Source organism: Zonotrichia albicollis, chromosome 14 (genome assembly GCF_047830755.1).
Source record: "Zonotrichia albicollis isolate bZonAlb1 chromosome 14, bZonAlb1.hap1, whole genome shotgun sequence".
Classification (NCBI taxonomy): Eukaryota; Metazoa; Chordata; class Aves; order Passeriformes; family Passerellidae; genus Zonotrichia; species Zonotrichia albicollis.
The window spans coordinates 7,425,312-7,441,093 of record NC_133832.1 but is presented as its reverse complement, the minus strand read 5'-3'; the positions used below and the strand labels follow the sequence as shown (position 1 = coordinate 7,441,093).

The 15,782-nt window shown below is 39.4% G+C and overlaps 1 long non-coding RNA gene across 8 annotated transcripts in view; it reads left to right on the top strand.

Moving 5' to 3' along the window:
* LOC106629284 (uncharacterized) overlaps nucleotides 1–15,782 on the top strand; it is a 154,715-nt gene that overhangs the window by 124,624 nt on the left and 14,309 nt on the right. For 6 of the 8 annotated variants that reach the window (XR_012582706.1, XR_012582704.1, XR_012582708.1 and 3 more), the window contains one exon: nucleotides 13,508–13,626. The exons of 1 other annotated variant lie outside the window; for it this stretch is intronic. This is a non-coding gene — a long non-coding RNA (uncharacterized LOC106629284). Of the gene's footprint in view, nucleotides 1–10,744; nucleotides 10,818–13,507; nucleotides 13,627–15,782 lie in introns of all 8 variants that reach the window. One more of the 8 variants, XR_012582707.1, reaches the window with a different exon arrangement.

Here is a 15,782-nt window from a genome sequence, read left to right as displayed (position 1 = left end):
AAAAATGCTTAGAAGGGAGGCAAAAATAGGAACTTATTCTTGAGCAAAACCAGCTCTCATACAGTGAACTTCTCACCTGGCTCAAACTGCAAACTGTGACCAATTAAGAATGGAGCTGCACGAAATTTGCTCCTCCTTACACACTACACCTGAAATTCATTACTTTTCCTTCCACTTACTGCCCCATAGAAGGGTCATGACCTCCAATTTTACAAAGAGGAAAAGGAGTCTTTGTATAGGTTCTGGTAGGGCAAGGAAAAGGGCTCACACTTCCACTCCTTACTATGCACATCTTCTGTAAATCCGGAGTGGTAAATGTCAGCAAACCCTGTGCTAACAGAGCTGGTATTACATGGTAACTTTTAATAGCAGAGTCTTGGCATTTTCCCACAACTGAGTGTCCTGGTTCATTTTGGCTGACAAAGCCAAATGCCTCCTTTTATATAAATGAAGCAAAAATTCCTGCCTTGAAACTCAGAAGTTCCTGAAGGCTCACAGTGAAGAGGTTTAGCTGCAGTAGTTTAACATCAACATGTTAATCTACAACAAAGGAGTCCAACAGCAGCACTGGGTATCACTTTCCAATATACCTGCAGAGAAACTTTGTCCTTTTTGTCTCTGCCCATGGCAGGGGGGTTGAGGTCTCATAATCTGCAAGGAAGGTCACTTCTGAGCAAAACCATTCTATGAAAACCTTTTTGATCCAAAATAGATCATAGCACTTTGTCATGTTAGTTGTAATTTTCTTTTTGCAAAATGTGCTCCAGTGTAATACAAATCTGCAAGTGAAAATGAGAAATATAAATGATGAATTTTAGAGGGAAAAAACCATGTTCTCATGCAAATTGTCTGCCTTTCCTCCTAGATACCATGTGGGAACAATAATATTGTTTTTCAAGTTGAGTTACTGAGCAGCAAAACTTGAGGGGAAATGTATGTAATTTACTTGTAAAAATAGGAACTGTTCTCTGGGAAGCCTGAAGTTTCAGTTTCAGTCTGTTGCAAGCTCTGCATTTTGATATCTTGAGGCTGAAATGTCTTTGGAAGGGGTGAAGTGATGCTTGTGGGTGGGTGACTTGAAGCTCATCTCTCCCAGTCTGTGGACTGACAGACCTGATCATATTTTTCATAACCATTATTTGCTGGATCCTGCCCCTACAGTGCTTCTGTGACTGATGAAAAGATTGTGATTTCTCTGTAAATGTTGCCTTGCTACCAAAGGGTAAGAATCCAGCAATATGAAGCATTGAAAATGACATCTGCTAGAAGGTATCCTCTAGCCAACCAGCAAATCTATCAATATTAAACACTAGAACCCATAAGACATAAGTTTTTTTTTACTGCAAACCAAATTCCTGTGGTTGAAAGAACTGACAAACGTAGAAGTTTCTGACCATCTTTTTTTCCCTTATTTTAGGATTTGTGGGAGGCAGTTTTTAATGTAAAATGCCAATTTGTATACACCCCCTCATCCAAAAAAAAAAAGTCTGTAAAATGTTTGGCATTCAAAGCTAAGTGAAAAATCTGGCGCAAATTTCTTCCAGATTTGTCATCAAAAAACTGTGTGGACTATTAAGAAGCATTCAACTCATGTATGGCAGGACTAGGAGGAACCGTGCAGTCTCCAAATCCATCTGGGTTTCTCAGCCAGTGGTCTGTAATATAACAGAAGGCACCTACAAAACTAGTGGGAGAGAAAATATTATATTCCCATAAAATCACAGAAAATGAAACAAAACATTGTACTTTAAGGAATTTGTACAAAGATATTTGTGGATACAGGGAATCTATGGATGGCTTCTTACTTACCAACAATTGTTACACTCCATTAATGTGCTCTCTGGTAATAGGTCAAGTGCCACCCCTGTGGGTGACTTATTTCCATTTCCACCGTGGATCTCAGGCTCACTGACACTCTAGGAGAGTTGATAGTAGCTGCCCAGTTGCCCAAAATAAACCTGTGCTCCTAATGCTGCTCACAATGTCACTTGTGTCACCACCACTGCTCTCTGCAGCAAAGGCCACGCTGTGACTGATGGTTTGTTGGCCCAAGCTCTGGTGCCACACTGTTGGAAAATTAGAAACCAGAATTTATTACTGGAAGTTCTTTAGTGGTGAGAGAGAGCTGGTGATTCATGTGCTCAGCTGTGGCAGCCAGGCAGGCCAGAGGAACCCACGGTCTGCACAGATGCTGCTGCCAGCAGCACATCGTGCTTCCATCGTCCCACTGCCTTCCTCTGCTTCGAAAGGGAAAAAACCTCGCTGCGGCTTGGGGCCAGTTTCTGCTCTGGCTCCTTCAATTCTTCGTGCATTTGCCTCTGCTTCTCCTTTTGCAAGAGTTTTTGATTTTGATCTGTAATTTTACAAAAGCCTGGCTCTCTCCATGCTGTTTGTTTGATGTGATGCTGCCAGACTCAGACGCAGAGCTGCTAGGATTTGTCTCAGTGCTTGACCTGCTGTAATAACAATGGGATCTCAGAGCACAAGATTATCTCCTTAATTTTCCTCACAGTTTCTTATGAATCCCTGTGCTTTACAGATTATTTCTGTGGATCTGGATCATCACACCTTCAATGCAGGTCCCATTTTGGTTGATGGGTCAGTTCTTTAGCAATTTAGTGAGACTTTGCCCATCTTTTTTCAAGAAAGTCAGATCCTGTGAGCTCAAGGCCCTGTGTCTCTGATCTGATCACCACATATGTCCATCTGGTCCACAGAATCAGCTGCTACAGTGAGGATTTGGGACAGTCTGTCTCATTTGGCAAAGTCTTGGCTGATCTTGTGAAGCTGTGGAAAATCAGTTGTTAATGCATTATCATGTATGTGAGTGATAAAGTTTGCATATATTGAAGGTAGGGTGTAAAAGGTCATAGATGAGAAGTCCCAAAATGAAAAAAATATAATTGAGGTTTCATCTCTACACATCCAGAACACATCACATACTTCTATATTTTAAATTAATAGAGCCTATGCTATAATGTTGTGGGGGTTTTTAGGCTTGAAAACATTTATTTAAGAATGTGAAGTTTTAAGTAAATGGTAACTTTTTAATACAGGGTCTGTGAGACATTATCTTCCCTTTTGTTCATACTCTGATGATTTTCTGATGTTAGTCTATGAGAGAATAATATTAGAAACTTATGAGCAAGTTTGCAGTGGAACTTTTCAAATTGTTTTGAATAGTTTGTCTGAGCCTGGTTTAGGTGAGTATGCTATGTAATTTTCCACATCCACTGTTACCCATATTTGTTTTCTATGCTTAGCAAAATTAGCAGGCAGTGATATGTGTGTGTTCTTATTTTTGTCTAAAAGAGAGGTTTAGTGTGAATGTCTGAAATGGAGCAGATCCTCTCAACTCTCAGTGATACACTGTCCTACCTACCTACTTAAGAGAGACACTTCTTAAGATCTGATTCTTTTCTGGGTAAGAACATTGCAGGCTTAATGCAGCTCTCCCACGTACATCAACCTGGAGGTGGCATGTGAATTAATTAAAAATAAATCTTGTTCTATATTTTATTTTTAATCCTGTATTTTATCTTCAGTTCATATCCATTGTAAAGTTCTCATCTTTTTGTCAGTCTCAGTGAGAGGATTATTAGAGATGTTACCTTGTTAAGCAGCATATGTTTTTTTTTTTTTTTAATTTTATGGGGCTGTAAAACAATGCAAATATCATTCTTTTATGGCTACTTTAACAAAGTAAAATGCTTGAGTCAGAATAAAACAGTCATGTAATGAAAAAATGAAATAGTCAACATCCCTCAGCATTTTTGCATGCTATTTCTGTGGTATTCATTTAAAAAATTTAGCTTTATTAAAACATTCACTTCATGTTGATTTATGCTCTGCACCCTTTCCCTCCCTCCCATCCCTGCACTCCAGCCTGTCAATAAGGCAGCTGGAGTTTAATCTAGGTATTATTCCTGCTGTGTTTCTCTCTGAGGCATCAGGGGGGTCCTTCATAGCCTTTCTTGGACACTCTTCTGTAATCCTCTCCTCATTGCTCTTGCCAAGGCATTACAAGTTTTGTTCTACATTTTGCATTATTCTCCATTTCAAAATTGATGAATTATGTCTACATGTTATAACTCATGAATGTGTTATTTCAGTTTTTCTGTCTCTCTCTGTTTCCCTGAGGTACACACCTTTCTTAATCTACTTTCTAATGGAAAGTTTTTGGGGTGTAATTTGAAGCATCTCTTCTTTATTCTGCTCAATATTTTGAGCACACGCAAAAGGGAATTAAAAAAGCCTGTGTTGTCAGTGTTCCTTTCTCTGTAGTGTTGTCCCTGTTATTTTTGTACTGAACTTTATTTCTATTTGTGATAGCTGGGTTTATATTTGGTGAGGCTTCAGCTGCGTTGTGTTGTTGTGACTGTGGATTTTGCTGTGATGAAGTGAAGCTCCCACAGTGTAATCTGCACTATTTGGCTTGAAATTATTTTATTGCCAGGTTTCTCCAGAAAGGAAAATATTGTCTCTTTATGCCAAGATGACTATTTTTAGATTCAGTTGTTGACAGTGGGGTTTTAGAGGACATTCTTGTGCACTTTGGAGGAAAATAGGTATAAATCACCTTCAGAGGGGAAAGTTGAGGTCCAGATGCTCCTCCACTGAACCTCATTAGAAAAGCAAAAACTTTCTGCAACTGTTCACTTATCTAGGTGGGAAGATTTGTGATTAAAAAAAACCCAATTTTACTTCAAAGCCAGCAGAGACGTATAACTGTGTCAAAATTTACTAAATTTGGTACTTTATCTTATCAATCTAGTTTTGAGTCATGAGACTTGTATTAAATAGGAATTGATGCTCAGATGATTCTTTTTACAGAAGTTATGCTTAAAATAGATTTGAGTGGGTTTCCATTTTTTTATGGAGTATGATTTCTTCCTCTCTCCCTCCTCCTTTCCACCCTGTTCCACAAAAGTAAACCCATGGGACAACCTACATTCAAGTTTCTTCTTTTTTTGTTAATTATATAAAAAGATAAAACTGATAAAATACCTATGGGAATGCCAAATAAGTGTGCTATGACATTATTTTACAAGACAACTTGTCAAACTTAAACTCAGGTAAGCTGCCATAGGTGAACCTTCATGTCCTGAACCAGGGAGTGGTGTTCTCTGTCACCTCCTCTGGGTGAAGACTCTACATCTCAGTGGATCAGAGGATGAGGAAGAGTTCTCTTCAGCAAAGAATGATTTTTAGCTTCCATAGGTTTTTTTTGGTTTTTTTTGTTTTTTTTTTTTTTTTTTTTTAACTGCAGTATTTGCCTTGGTCCCTTTACAAGAATAAAGGGAGTAATAAGTCCTGGCTGCCAGAAACATCTCAGTCCTTCATTGCCTTCATCCATGTTTTGAAAATTTCTTCAGAAGATTATTTCAAAAGGGTTCATTCCTTTCCAAAGGTTTAATTTTTGTGGGGTTTTTGCCTTTTGATCTTGGCATAAATGTTTGATTCCTTTCCTCTGCTTTCTATACTATGGTTTTTTGAAACTGTTCAGTTGAATATCTGAAAGTTAAGCTTTCATTCCCTAAACAGAGTCCCACACACCTGGGCACTCTTGAAAATGTTCATACCTTCCTGTCACTCCTCATCAAAGTAACAAGGAAGAACAGCCATTATTTTCTTACTAGGGTGCTCCAAGGGTGATCATTTACTGCTTATAAATTTCTTGGAGGGTAAAAATCTTCCACCTTGTATTGATCCTTCTGTTTTAAAGGTCTAAGATATAAAAGAATAGTGTGCCATGAATGAATATATAACGTTATCTCTGGGATTTTTTCAGAAAGAAGTAAATATCCCCTTAAGGAAAATGACTCCTTTGAGTGCTCATGCACTGCTGAGTGGTACTAAAACAGCTTTTTGGGTTTAGATAAGTGTCACAAGTGTTGCCATTTATGAGGGGGAACAAATAGGGAAGTGTGTTGGGAGTAAACACTGGCAGATGCCTTTTCCACCAGGTCTGGTATGGTGAGAAGATGTGCAAAAAGAACAGAAGATGTGCAAAAAGATCCTCACTGTGCTCACTGTGTGCTCAGTGCTGTACCCACATTATTCATTTCTGCATTGCCTCCCCCTGAGCTGGGAAAGCACACAGGTCTAGGAGCCCAGTGCTGCTCCTTAAAATCCTGCAGGAAAAACTCTTTCTTTGCTTCAGAAATGCAGAAATTGTGGTTTTTAGTGTTTCAAGGTGTATCAGAACAGTAAAGATTTAGATTGTTGCCAGTGTATGAGGGAAATATCCTCTAAATGGTGAATGATTGTCTCAGGCTGGCTGGGGCACAACCATCTTGACTAATTTTAATTTTTCCTTTTTTTGTAAAGCAAGAAATTTTTTTATTATTATTTTTTCACTGTTGAAAACCTGCTTGTCCAAACATGAAAGTATTTTACCATTTTTGTGCTATGACTGCACTTAGATCTGGGAAGTCTGCCCTCCTGCTGCTAATCCTTCAAGACCAGATAAAGGCAATATTTAATGCAGCTTTTGTTGACTCATGGTTTCTTTCAAGGTAAATAATGACTTTCATTGTATATATCTGAAAATAAAATAAGTGTTGTAAATGAAGCTTTGGTATTTTTAATATTAGCAGTTTGGCTAAATCACTGAAGCTATTCCTTTCAAGGCTTTAGTAATTATTAGCTGCATGCCAAAAATCATCCAGCAGCTCTTTTTCACCAGAATTTAAAATCTTAGAGATATCTCTAGGCTCACAAGGCAGCACTTTAGCAGCTCATTTTCCTCTTCTTCCTGCTCCCTGCCTGATCACATCAACACCACCCAAGTCCCAGGACGGTTTTGGAGCAATTTTCTGCAGTCTCCATTGTTGCAAAAGAAGAGTGTGCAAATTTTCCAACCCCTTGATAGTGCAGGACTCTAAATGGCAGCAGAAACTGGGAAGTGACTCCTTGGCAGCTGCTTCAGCCTTGGAAATTTAATCTCTTTCATTGGAACTTTTTCATGTGGAGTCTGAATAAGAACCTGTCTGTCTGTCTGAATGTAGTTGCAACCTATCTGAACTGCTGGGCTTTCCTGCATCTCCACAGTCACTATGGCTAAAACATTTAAGGACCAAACATCTGAAATATTCAAAAGTTGCCATGTACCAAGTACCTTCTGTAGGATATCCTATTAAATCCTATTAATCCTACCAAGCCCTTAGAAGTCATCTCTTAATGATGTTTTTCTCTCTCTAAATAGCTTTTAAAGGCTGTCAGCTCTGTCACAAGCTGTTGACTTCAGTGCATCACAGGGCTGTTTATTTCTACATTAACCACATGATTTTTGAAGGCCCAAAAGTTGGATGACAGAGAAAAGCCAGAAATGATCAGTCTTCACTTTATTCAGTGTACAAACATTGTAACATCTAAACTTTCTAAGTTTAACTTGAACTTGATTTATTATACAAATTTATGAAACAAATTTAGAGAAATCTATAGGCTTGGGGTAACCTAATCCCAGGTCTATGTTTCTTTTTGATGTTAAGCTGGATAAAAGAACATGGTTGTTCCCAATCAGAAAATAAATAGCAAGACTTTAACTTCACTTTGTCAAGAAAATAAAAAGGCATGGCAATAACTGTTGATTGCAATGTCTGGCTATAGGAAACTATTGGTAGAAGTGAGCTGGTTTTAACTGGGTCAAGCACCAGTGACAGCTAGAACAGTCTAAAAATCCCTGAAAGTTATTTCAGCATTAAAAAAACAAAGTAAACTTTTAAAAATCCTGGGTAAATTAAAAATTTTGTATGCATCCCATATTCAATTTTAGGTCCCAGCTTTCTGGGGTCTTATATTTTACTGGCTCTATGAATAAGGGATCTGCTCTGATAGACCAAGCTCATGTTAGTACTTTATGCTATGATTAATTTCCCCTACTGAGTTAATCAATTAACTAAATCTCTTTCCCATGTAAAATTTCCATGTATTTGAACACACTCTTTGCTGTTCCAGAGCCTTCCACTCTTGTAATATCAGTTTCACATCGTGATTTTCTGTTTCAGGCATTGCTATAAAAAAAATGATTTGCAAAGACTCACTTAAAAAGTACAGCAAAAAAGATATTTTAAGGAAAAATGTTGATCTACTAGAATGTCAGTGATTTGGGATTACTCAGGCAGGACTGCTCTCCTACTACCAATATTAGCAAGATTTTCTTACCCAGCTTCTCTGTACTGGTTTCACTTTCCACCATTTTTTTTTTTTGGAAACAGTGGTACTTCTCTGTGCTTCACTGAATTGTTGCATAGGTTAATTTGTATTTTGTGAACATTTGCATGATGCTGCAAGCATAAGATATTCTATTAATTTTAGGAATTATGACTTTTATGATGACCTTCCTACTCTTAATTAGGGGATTTGGTGCATGAGCAAATAATTCCAGCATAGGCAGTGGTTTCTGTGATAGCAAGAGATTAAGCACCTTGCATTTAGCATGCAAACAGGCTTTCAGAGGAATGTTTCCAGTGCTGACATTTGAGCTAACTAAATTACTGTTACTGCTCCATAGCACAGAGAGAAAACTTAATTTAGAAACTGAGTTCCTGTGACTCCAGGTGAGACAGTTTGTAATTCACTGGTCCTTGAACAAGGAAAATGATCCCACTGTGGTAAAGAATTTAGCTGGTTATATGTAGCTGAACGTTTGTAATTGTTTGTCTTACAGCCCTTGAGGTTGGAATGGGGCTGAGTTAGTGCTGCTGCTGTATTTAGTGATTTTGTTCAGCACTGGGGACAGCAGGACAATGTCTCTGCAGTGCACGGAACAGCTCAGGTAACAACAGCAGTGCAGTCCCCTGCCAACAGGCTCTGGGGTTGTGGCAAGGCAAGCTTTGCAATACAGCAAAGAGTTTTAAAGCCTTAATTTCAGGGCAGTTAGCAGATGAATGAGGTTACATTATCTATTTACTTATATGCACAAGTAAATAAGTATCTGTGCACTCTTCATGGCACTTAAACTGAAATGATGAATTAGCTCACCTAACACCCACTTGAATAACAGTGGTTGGGCGAGGAGAAAATAAACATTCACTTATTGCAACCTTCTTATTATTACCTTAATTATCATTCTGCACCTTAAAATGCAGGAGGTTTAAGTGAGGCTTCTACTGGAACAAAGGGAATGCCTCAGGAAAATTACAGACCGATTGAGATATGTGCTTGTGCCTAAATATGCCACTGGAGACGTGGAGCAGCTGATGTTGCTTCAGTTTCCAGATAAGTTGGATTTAGTTTAATCCTTGTATGAAGTTATGTATTGGCTTTTTCTCAAGACTACAATTACAGTGATGCTTACAGAAGGCACAGCAGCTAATCTCCTGGCCTCCTGCAGACAAAAAGCAATCTGCTCTCTATCCTGCTCCTTGATCATTCAGCAGCAGCTGGGAATCTGGTGCTCAGAGCCAAGGGCCACTGCTCAAGGGAAAGTGCATCATCCCCTCCCTGTTTCCTGTGTTGCTGCATTTGCCTTTTTGTGAAGCTTTCTAATGCCTCCTTCTACAGACCTCAAACAAAGAGATGTCATAAGCTGGAATCCTGCAGAATATTAAAGAGATTCCCATCATCTCCCTTGAGGGTGCTAGTGTTAAAAGTTGAACCATCAGCTACAGGGAAGTGAGAGGAAATGTGCTAGCCATCGAGCTGTTCTCACTTTTCCACAGCCTTCTCTTTAGGTTTGGAAAGGCAGGGGCTGATCTCTGGCACACAGAAGTGAATAGAAACCAGCAGCTGGTAGGTCTGACCCCCTGGATAAGAGAAATACGTTTTGCCACTCAAGTGGCTCTAATAATCAGCTCCATGGCACACTTGGATCTGGCTGCCATAGGCTAGATGAGATGCTCTCTTCCAATCTGCAGGGTGTTGACATTTTCATTCTAAAGTGAGAAGGAACTAAGACCTACATTTTTCATGAGAGCGAGTGAAAAAGCTGTGCTTTAAGAAGCTGTGTAGGGAATTTACAATCTTTAAACAAGCAGAGATTTGAATCTGGTTTGCTTTTCCCCCTATTAATTATTTTAATAGTGGAGTTTTATTTTTGTTTGTTTGCTTTGGTTTAGGTTTTTTTCTCCCCTTTTTATCCTGCTGCCAGGGACATCCTTACCCCAACTTCATTAGAACTGGCACATGTCTATGAGATGCATATTTCTTATAAATTTGCTGTCAAGGTCCCTTTTTCTTTATTAAGTATCCAAACTGTTGCACTCTTTTTTGCTTTACAAACACAAGCATAATGAAAGTAACTCCTGGCCAATTGCCGACAAGATAAATGTTGCTGTCTTTTACTTTAAAAACTCAGTCATGGAGTTGCTTTCTTCTTTTGTCAAGATGATGGTCTTTTCATTTAATGGTGTTGCTACATGTCATCCATTTAATCAGTTAATTTTGAAGGAGAGAAAGAGGGTTAAAGAGTGAATGAGTTAAAAGTAGAACTGCAGTGCCAAAAAGTCCTTGTTTTTCTCTCTTTTTTCTCCTGTTCCTCCCTAAGTACACCTCATTTAGGACAGGAAAATGTCTGGTCCAGCTGTCATGGAAGTGTTATTTATAAGTACAATTTTGAAAATGAATATATTATGCTTTTTATAGCTACTGTCAACAACTACCAGGACAGAACAACTTGTGCATCTGGCGTGGGAAGCCAATGTAAAAATTAAATTTAACAAAAGATTTTCCTTTCTTGGTCTGCTGTCAGAGGTAACAACTGAATTTGGCCTTGATTTGATCTTCCTTTCCACATTCACAGAGAACCAACTGTCTGCTTGGAACACAGGTGGAGAAAATAGATGGGGAAAAGTAAAGAAAAGAGCAGCAGCGCTGTGAGTTCTGTTCATGATATCACCAATGAGAAACTCCGTGCTCTGCTGTGGGGTTTTTCAGCTGACATTTCATTTCAAGCCAGTTGAGAGGGTGGTTTGGTAGAAAATGGTTTTCTTGACTCTTGAGATTCTGGAGACTTCAAACACTTTTATTTGCTTTGAAAGGGAAGTATGAGACTTTTCACCTCAAAAGAGCAAAATCAACCAAAGAGTAGAGATGCAAATATACCCCAGTGACTGGGGCACTCAGAAGATGTAGAAATGCATTTTACCATCTGTAACCACCTCTCAGTATTTCAGCCAAATGTCTTAGACATTCTTTGTGGGAGAAAATAAAGTTAGTGTAGTAAAGTTTTAAGCTGAGGTAACTGTTTAATTAGAACAAATGTATTGTCTGTACCTACAAACTTTTTAGTTAATCTGGCAGAACCAATGACAGCCTGCACATTATGTTAATGGAGATATATACTTTTCTAGAGTAACTATGATTGGGATGGAATATGTGATCTTATTTTCAAAGAGGATTTTCCAGCTGAGAAAAGTGAGGAATGCTTGCCTTTGGGGTGGGCTGAGCCCCTGAGGCTGGGGGCTGTGACCTGGATCCCTTCCTTCTTGTAGCAGTTCTTGTGTATCGTCAGCACAGCTTTCGAGTGAGTGTGGGTGTGACAATAGCCCTCAGCTTGAGGCATCACCCTTTTTACCATAATAAATACATTTCAATTGCTAATAATGGACCCAAGAGGGAGAGAGAGAAAAATTTATTAAATATATCTCATAACAGAAAGCTTTTCATCTGTTAGCAGGCGAGCAAATTACTGTCATCAACAATGTGTGAGGAGATTGACAATGTAGCACTTTGGCGAGGAAAAGGCAGGAACACAGACAAAATTAACATTACAGAGCAAAGTTGCTGTGTAGTCACATCATGCCTCTTCTTTGACCCACAGATTTTCAAAAAGAGAATCATTACTTTTATCATGGATTTTTCTGACCTACAGTTCATACTAGAAAGGCACCTCATTAGATTGTCAGCAGCATGTGCTCAAAGCATGGGGAAAATATCGTCAAAAACATTTCACCTGACTGCCCTTCCCTTTGAAATGCATCAGCAACTTAACTTCCATTCTAAAAGTAATTATCTGTTTATTTTAGCATTCTTAAGTAATAACTATGACCAAATAAAAGCTTTTCTATTAATTTCTCCCCCCTTTATACAGTGCCCATTTTTGGTAAAAATATTTTGCATCAGTAGATGCTTGAGATATCCTAAAATAGGGTTTAATCTAAATTTGTTCCTGAATCCAGTAATAAAAATGTAGCTAATACTTCATTCTGTTTTGTCATGCTAATGTAAAATAGTGTTTGTACTGAAAACTCTTTTGCTTTGCTGAAAGCTGGAAACATCCAGAGTTTAGTGGATATTTCCATTAACTTCAGTTGTTCCAGTTTATTTAACCACCTACACATACACAGGCTTAAAGAGCCCTGATCCTGAAGTGCTATACATGGCTTCTATGCCCAAGTGCAAACAAATGAATTGAAACTTGTGTCTTGATTACTTTCAAAGAAACCCCAAATAGGTGCATGTTTTGAAGCATGGAAAATAGATTTTGCACACCATTAGGCTGTAAAACAGTTTGGTTTTTTTCTCAAAAGAAAGATACTGGGAAAAAAACCCCTCACTTTTTATACAACAAAGTGATTTTTTTTTGACATAATACCCAATTGAGATAAAATGTAAATGTCAACATTTCAGAAGAAAATGTCTTAAAGTAGTTAAGATGAAACTGTCAACCTGTGTTTTGACATTCTGCCATGAAAACAGATATGATCCTATGAAACTTTTCTGTTGCATGCTTTCAGCCAACTCAAAGTACCAAAATACATCTGGTTTCATTTCCTAAATTTAGAAATATCCCTTTTTTTCCTTATTTGCATAAGGAGTAATCAGAAGCTGCTTGTCAAACCAATCACTGTGTGATTAGATTAGCTCTTACCACATATGTCTGAGTTTTTCCAATGATTTTGATTTACTGTGGACACCTAGTAGTTACTGTAACCTTTATCATTCAACATTGGTTTTTGCTTACATTTTAATCCCTGACCATCACTGTTGGATTGTCCTATCAGCAGTTGGTGTTATGTTATGTTATGGCCCCCATGCAAAGCTAATTAATTTCTTCATTGAGAAACATAATTAGCCTCATGAATTAAAAGTTCTGTTGTTTAATGATCAAGACTGCCTTCAGCCTTGGGTTTAGCCTTGGGTAAAGCTATTAACTATTGAACTGCCTGTGCATGGTGATCAGGCTGCATTTGGCTTTGTGGCCCCCTGATTATGGGCAGAAACTTGTGCTGTGTAAAAAACTGAGATAATCCATGCCCCAAGGAGAAGGGAGCATGGAAATGAGAGTTATCAGATGATTATTGGCAGGTGGCAAGTGCAGGCAGGATTAGGGTGTGCCTGAAGCAGTGTAGACAATGGGTTCAGTGTCTGAGTCCCTCTCAGTTCTCTTTTAGCTTCACATTAAACATTTCACAATGGCCTGTATAACAATGATCTACTAAAGACACATTCATCAGCAATGTCTGTGCTAGCAGAAAAGTATATGGATTTGGTCCCAGGTCATTATTGCAATGTAAATAATAAATAAGGCAACAATTAATCCATCCCTGTTCTCTGTGGGCAGAGAGATGAAGCAGATCATCACTCACAATCATCAGCACTGTGCATTTCACATGAAGGCAGTCATGTGCAGCTCCCCTTTTTCATCACCGGGTATGTGTAGAAGCATCTGCATTAAATCTGGTAAGTAAAGTAATAATTGTAGTTCTATGTTGTCATACTGGCTTGCCACAGAGAGTGCTCTTGCCCCTGTCCCTGCAGTGTCCCACATGCTCAGCATTGTCCCAGCACTGCAGTTGCTGCATTCTGCAGGCAGAGGTGCCTTGGCTGCAGGCTACAGGTGCCCAAGCCAAGCAGGTACCCAGGGGGAATTTGAATTCAGAAGGTTTTGCTGTTTCGTGTTTTGCCCTGCAGTTTTGAATTGTACAACTCTTTTTTTCAGATGTAGTCTAGCAAGCTCATAAATTTGTTTTTGGGTTTCAGAGGGTCTTCATTGGCACCTTGGGGTTTTCTGGAGATGGATTGCAAACAAAAGGAAATGTTTTGTTGATTTATGAAGTACAGACACCACATTTTTCTAGGTTTTGAAGAGCTGTTTTGACAAAATCCTTGAAATATTTGCCTTACCCTATTTAGGTACTTTGGAATTGGAAATTGTGATGATTCGTGGTTTTGTTAAGCTTTTGTTCTGCCAGTTCTGCTTTTCATATTTACTATTCTTACAGTAGCAGCTACAAAATCCTCCCACAAGCAGGCTCTCACTGTGTAAATATGACACTCCCTGCCCAAAGGAATTTACAATCAAAAGGCTTGAACAAACTGAGCTGAAAGAAAAGTACCCCCTGAATGGGAACAGCAGCTTGTTTAGATCAGGCAGGGCTGTAGCCATTAATTCAGTCTGGGACATTTGGGGTTCCAAACACGTGGCAGTTCCTGCAGCATCAGGTGGGATGTGAATTTTCAGAGTACTGCCTCCTCTGCACTGACCTCCCATGTGGGCACTAACTCAGAAGGTTTTTGTTCCCCTGGAGCAGGGAGTGAGCTGTAAATGACTCTCTGAGAGCTGCTTCTGGCATGGGTTACTGCAGCCTTGAGGCTGCTGCAGGATGACCTAATTCTGAGCCTGTCCCCCTGTGTGTGATCACCTGGGCACGCTGCTTTAACCCACTTTGCTCTGCTGCTCTGAGCCACAACACAAAGCCTCTCCTTTCTGGGGCAGAGGGAGGTTGTTGTTCCTGCAGTCTGCCCTCACCCTGTTCACATGAACTCACAGGTACTTCTGAGAGAGCTGCTCCTACACAGGAGGGTTTCAAAATATGAGCTTACCTCAGAGCCCTGGGCTGTGCTTTCTCTTCAGCTGAGGCTGGGTTGTGTCTGGAGGCCATAATGCTATCAATCATCCTGACTGGGAACCTGAACACAAACTTGACACTGGAGTATTTTTCTCTAGTGATAGCCTTTTGCAAGTCTAATCTCCAGCAATCACTTCCAAGTAGCACAAAGCAATCAGAGCACTGGCATTTTAAATGGGACAAAGCAATTCCTTAGCAAATAGAAGACACATAATCTGCAATCAAATATACTTTTTAATTGTGATTTTTTTAATGTCTTTTCCCATTTATCTGAGCTGTTTTCAGGAGCTTTGGCTATTTAGAGTACAGTGATATAATTAATTTCTTTTCTGAAGAGAATTGTAAGCATTTGGGAGGAGAACTAAGAGATGAAAATTTTGTGTATTTGTGAATGTGCACATTAAGAAGAAAAAAAAATTCCTCTGGGCCAATTCTGGGATAAGATACAAGATTCAGGTAGTTGAGATCTGCCACTCAGCTGTGCAGAAGGACAAAACCTGCTGAGTTCCCTATGCCTCCCCTGTCCAGTGCCAAAAGTCTGCAGGACCTGCCTGCTGAAGGAAGGGGAGGGAAGCATTTGAGGATGCTGCTACTGGCAGCAAATGCTGAGCTGCTGATTGTGCTGTGTCTGAAGGGTGGGTGGCTGCAAACCACTGCCCTCCTTTCCTCCCCTTGGTCCTGCTCTGACTGCCTGGCTGACCCTGGCATTGACTGCCAGACCTGTAATGACTGTGCCTGGATTGAAGACTTTTTATTCCGGCTTTGATCCCTTTTGCTCTGTCCAGCTCTGTGATAATTTGTGTGGACCAGATGTTGCTTGGTTATCTGTGCTTGGCTTTCCAGTTAGATGTTCTTTATGTAATCAATATATAATGACAGATAAAGAACATCTCAACTTTCAGCACAACAAGCTGTGTCAGAATTGTTGCAAGTGGCAGTGATTGTACATTCTGCTGCCTGAGGAGGTGCTTGGAGTTCTTCCAGCTT